The following is a 6,236-nucleotide window of genomic DNA, read 5'->3' on the forward strand; positions in this document are numbered from 1 at the left end:
GTTTTATGTCAATCTGAATTTAATTGTAAGTATAAATTATACAATGGCATCTTAATGTTTCCTCACACACGAGCCAATGTTTCCTGAAACTTGTGGAAGTCATGCAAGCAACTAATGTGGCTTCGTGATTTGACTATAATTCAGAGGGCCTGTTTATGCAAGTGCGACAGGAAGGAAGGAGCGAGCTTTCTAACTGGGCCCATAACTTTTAATTAAATACTCCCTCCTTCACTAGGCAAATCAGGGTGCTGTTGCTCCATCAAGGAGCAGAAGAACTTGCCTTGAGGTCTTTATTGTTTCACTCACTATAAAAGAGTTTGGATTTCATGGTCATGAAGACAGACTTTGTCAAGCCATGAAAATGACAGGTAGTCCTGAGTATTGTAAGGCAATACAATGCTCAATCTGTAGGTAACCATGCCTTTGTGCACCTCTACTAACCAGTTTTAAGATCTATCCATATCCCCAAATGCCTTTCCATCTTGATAAGTCTATACCCTATTATGAGTAAATGAGTAATAATGAGTTTACTCATTATTAATGAGTAAAATTTATTAGCATGCATGCCCCAAACGGTATACTCAGGTATTATTCATTTCTGACATATTCTTATGTTATCAGGTGCTTCTGCACCTAAATCCCCACACTCCAATAAAGATGCAATCCAGTGGACGCAAGCAAAACTCATCGGAGTTAAAACTCATGTCCCTGTCATATAAATCAACAGTAAGAACAATAATATTTAATCTGAAATCTGAAAAGTTGTCCTGAGAAGGGAAAAACGTTAGAGTATATAATATCATGAGTGTGGGAGGGGTAAACTGATTTGCTCTACACGTTCTGGAATTCTAGACTGGAAAAATAAAACTTTCGAAGAATGAAACAAAGAGTTTTATAAAAGACAAAAGTTGTATGATAAATTTAGAGGATACAAGATCACCAAAGACATTACTGAGATTATGAACAAGAGGCTCAAAATGGATTTAGGTTCATTTATAAAGGTTAATACATTATTTGGAAAAATCAGGAATTTTGAGGTCTCTTCCATCTCCAAGTTTCTGAGCTTGATTTCATGGAAGGCACTCATCCACTAACAAAGTTTACTCTCAGAATTTTAATCCTTGGGGTATGGAAGAGAAGGGAATCCATTCCTATTTCATTGCCCCTCACCAACTGCTGTGGTCCTCAATTGCATGATGACTCTGAAATCTAAAATTTTTTCCTGTGTCTTGAAAGCAAAATCATAGAAGGAGAGACTCCAATAGATACTTTTTTTTAATTTTTAATTTTTAATTTTTTTGAGCTTTTTTCCCATGGCAATGCAAATTTATTTTTTATTTATTTCCAAAATACTACCAAATATCCACCCTATTTTCCCAAGCTTTCCCTTATTAGCTTTATTTTTTTGCCTCAATAGATAATTTTAGATGGGAAGGGAGAAAGATGTATTGGAAATGCAATTTGGCCACAATTAGGTGGGAATGAGAAGTGGAACTTTGAACTAATATCCACCCTTTTCAATCATCAGCATGGGCCATATTTGGCACTGAAAATGACTTAATCTCACCATTTCATAAGCACAGAAATGGGGGCACCTGGCTGGTTCGGTCAGTGGAGCATGTGACTCTTGATTTCAGAGTTGTAAGTTCGAGCCCCACGTTGGGTGCAGAGATTACTCAAAAATAAAATCTTAAAAGAAACAAGCTCAAGATTGGAGTATTATGGAGGATCAGATTAAGTTCTTTCCAACTTATTGAATTATACACTTCCCCTGGCATGGTTTTTTGTTGTTTTTTCTTTAAACCTCAAAGATTTTATCTAAAACACCTGTCAAAAATTATGGTCATAGTTATAGCAGGCCACAGAGTAATAGGTCTAGAGGTCAAGAAGCAAAAAAAATCTCAAAGTGCTGAATTTTTTTTTAAGTGTAGGGGAGGAACAAGAATGAAAGATACAGGCTTCATGTTGAAGAGTAAGCACTTTCCTCTTCACTAAACAGGCTTTAATCTTAATATTTTGAAGAATAAATATATGTATTCCAATTTCCCATAAAGGCTGCATTTCTTTTATAAAACCTGATAAATATATGGGGGCGGGATTGTAACAATTTATGGATTCCTAAGCATTTCTTTTGACCAAATTTCAAAACTTCATTTTATTTCCTCTTTACCATAACTGTTACTGGCTGCTGGGTGGTATAAATGCACAAGTTTTTCATACATGTGAATAGAAACGATGCTCAGTGTTCATCAGGCAGGTATTGTAATTCTGCAACAAAGTAAAGGCAGGAGATTAGTGATTATGCAGAAAACAGTGACAACAAAAGCATTCTCTAGATGAATATTTTTTGAGTGTCTATTATGTACCAGACACTGTGCTGGGGCTGGGGATACATCTGCAAGCAAAACAAAACAAAACAAAATAGAAAACCCCCAAACAACATTTTAGATTCCAACGAAGAGAGACAGACAATAAGATAATAAACATAAGTGAAGAAGCACATTATAGAGATTTTTTTAGAAGAGGGAGCATCGGTTAGCTATTTGCCATTGAACAAACCACCTCACAACGAAGGGGCTCAAAACAGTGTTTGTTAATAATGCTCCTAAGAGCAAAGGGGGTTGGAAATGAGAGCGGGCTAGGCTGCAGCTTTAAGTAAGGAGGTGACCTTATTGAGAGTGACTGTGGTAATCAGGCTCTTGGATGGCTCCCCTTATCCCCACCTCCCGGCCATGCCGCCTTTGTCTAATCCCCTTCCTCTGGATGTGGACTGGAACTAGTGACTGCCTCCCAACAAACGGAATTTGGCAAGAGCCCTGGGATGTCACTTCCAAGATCAGGTTACAAAGAGATGCAAAGGGTCTTGCACACCCTTGCTCGCTCCGCTCGCTCTGATGGGACCTGGGTACTGTGCTGTGAGCTGCTCTGTGATGAGACCTGCGTGGCGGGGAGCAGAGGGAGGCTCCTGGTCCTTAGGTCAGCAGCTCGCAGGGAGCTGAATCCTGCTGACGGCCAGGTGAGCAAGCCCCGGGGGAGCTTACAGTTGAGATCTCAGCCCAGGTGCCACCTTGACTGCAGTAAATCCTTGGGGTGGAGGCGCGCCGCTCAGTGGCCCCTGAAATCCTGAGGCCCAGAAACTGTCAGAGGTCCGCTGTTTGAAGCTGCTCACATCTGGAGTACTTGGTCACACAGCGACAGAAAACAAATACAGGGACTTGAGGGACGTGAGGGAGTTAGCCGTGTGGCCGCTATCTAGGGGAAAACATTCCGGGCGGAGGGCACGGCCCGTGCCAAGGCCTACCAGAGGAGCAGGACTGACACGTGTAAGGAAGGGCACAGAGGCACAGAGGTCACTGTGTGGGAGGAGTGGATGAGGGCACAAGGAGGAGGTGAGCAAGAGAGGTGACTGGGGGCCAGATCATGTGGGGGCTAGGAGGTTATCCTAGGAACTTGGGCCTTTATCTGAAAGAAAGTGGGAGCCTTCGCAAGGTTTTGAGAGAGTATGACATGATCTGATACAGGTTTTTGAAGGATCACCCTGGCTTGTGTTGAAAACCAGCCGGAAGGAATAAGGGAGAAAGCAGAGAGACCAATTAGGAGTCTGTTGGGATAAATTGGGCAAGAAACGATGGCAGCTCAGATCAAGATGGTAGTCAGGAGAGTTATGATAACGGGGATGGATTCTGGATGTGTTCTGAAGCTAGAACCACGGATCGGTTTGTGGAGTGTGAAAGGAGGAGAGTCAAGGAAGAGGCCATCGTATTGGTTTGAGAAAATAAAAGGTATGGGGAATAGAAAATCAGAAACTAACTCAATCGTGTCAAAACTCGAGATATCTGTTGTATATCAAGTAGAGATGCTAAATAAGCAGTTGGGTATATGAGCCCAGAGCTCAGGAGTGGTGTTTAGGCCAGATGCCTAAACACAGGAGTTGTCAGCATATAAAAAGCATTTAAGGTCCTGAGACCGGATGAGATCACCAACTACAGGGAGAGAAAGGGACCAGGAACTGCAGATGAGCACACTCCAAGCATCCGTAGGTCAGGAGCGATGGAAAGAGTCAGTAGGGTGGGAGCAGCCGGGGAGCTAGGAGGGGAACCCAGGGTTGTTGTGTCTTGGAAACGATTAGAGCAAGTGACCAGTTGCTGCTGCTGCGTTAGGACGGATCCCGAGAAGCAACCACCGGGTTTAGTGGGGTCCCTGGAGATCTTTCCCGGAGCAGCTTCGCTGGAGTCATGTGGTCTACGAAAGGGGACTTAACAGTGGGAGGAGAACCAAAGCTAGTGAGAATATAACCAATCTTTCTAGTTTTGCTGTAAAAAAACTAAAACCAAAACCAGCACACAAACCAACCAACCCAAACCCCAGGAATGGCTTTGTTATCTGGTGAGGGAAATGGAGTTAGAAGGTTTTAAAAAGGTACTTGTCTGCTTCTAGAAATGTTGAGGAAAGGGCAGACATGATGATCTAGTGGGAGGAAGAAAGACCAAGTATTCTCTTTGGGTAGAATCTGGTGCTCAAGAAGGGGGACCTAGCTTTAGGAAGAAATCCAGAGAGACTGTTTATAGTTTCAGGAGAAAAATGTGAGGACTTTGAAGTGAGCAAAAAATAGGACTGGTGTCCTTCCTAGCACACTTTTTGGGTTCTCTACCCCTGGTCTTTGAGCTATTTTACAACTCATAGAGAATGGATAGGAATGCAAATAATTTCCACAGACATACAAATGAATTTTGTCTGATGGAGGCACAATTGCTTTCCCTCCCCTGCTGAAGAGGCTAATTTTGAAACTATTGAGCAATTATTTTGCATCTATTACATGCACTTTGGCACGCCTTGGTACCCATATATGTGTTTTTTAGGAAGTCTTCTTTGAATTGTTTCTAACATTTACTGGTTCCTTCCCTAATGAGTAAAGTAAAATTGTTGGCACGTTTATCTTATATTTGCATGAGGATCATGATTTTACGTTTCAAAAAAGTATCCTTTAATAATCGTAAGGAGGGAAAGTAGCATACGGAGGGACAGATGTCTTAGGTGGGTGGAGGAGGTGGTGGTAACCTGTTGGGGGGGGGGGTTCTCTTCCAGTAGCTTCATTTTCCTGGGGACAGAGATGTAACATAGCCGAGTGGGAGAGGGAATGGACTGGAGAATTTTAGTATGATTGCGGCACGAAGACCAGTTGAGGTTAGTGGTCATGAATCTGAAGTGGGCTGTCTGTGGACTGTATTTCTCTAGCCACTGCTCAATTGTGTGGGCACATATACCCAGCGGGAGTTGAAATCTAACCAGGGTTGTGGCTTCGCTAAATCAGTAAGAAGAGGCAATGCTAAGAGGCAAGAATTGAAGATAAATGTGAGGGGAAAAAATGATGGTGACTTCCTGGAATTTAAGCGGGGTAAGGCTATTAGAGAAGACTTCTGGGTGAAGGGCTATAAAAATGCCATGAGATCGATATATCAAAGGTCCCAATAGGGTGGCGAGACTGTTGGAATTGCAGTTCTACGACAAAGAGCTGCAAAGGCAGGAGTTGGTAGTGAGAAAGTAAGCAAAATATTTTCTCTGGGGCTGGAATTCTGGCATCCAAACCGACGACAGTCTACTGTTTGAGGGTCACTCACCTGCTGTCCACCAGATTCCCCCTTTTGTAAGTGGAAGCACAGATGTTTTGCATAGACTGCTTAATTCTACCTTCTCCTAGTTTTATTCTTTCTCAATGAGATGATTCCATGAAATCAAGTCTTGTCTTTCGAGTGAACAGAATCTGCAGATACACAGCACGACGAACCTGGTCTCTATGCTATGGAAGGTTGTGCGGTTGGAATACTGCACAAAGGACACCAGACACAAAGGTTGAGTGGGGCTGAGACCCAGCCTGAGCTCTGCTCACTGGGCAGCTGTCCCATCACCAGTGGCCTTCTGTGCCCACAAAGGTTCATGCTCTGCTACTATGGGGATGTTCTGAGTGATATCTTTTCTAATTCCCAGGAAGGTGTTGTATAGGCCAAGGAGCCCTGATAAATAAAACCACACACATCCTATGAAGTTTTACCAGAGGGCTAGACTCAGGAGGCAGGGTTGTCTTTCTGCAGTGGGGTTGGGGGCTGAGGGGGTGGGGAGGGGTGGGTGGCGGGGAAGAAGGCTCCCTGCTGAGCAGAGAGCCTGATGTGGCGCTAGATCCCATGACCCTGAGACCATGACCTGAGCCGAAGGCAGAGGCTTAACCCACTGTGCCATCC

Source organism: Meles meles, chromosome 2 (assembly GCF_922984935.1).
Source record: "Meles meles chromosome 2, mMelMel3.1 paternal haplotype, whole genome shotgun sequence".
Taxonomy (NCBI): Eukaryota; Metazoa; Chordata; class Mammalia; order Carnivora; family Mustelidae; genus Meles; species Meles meles.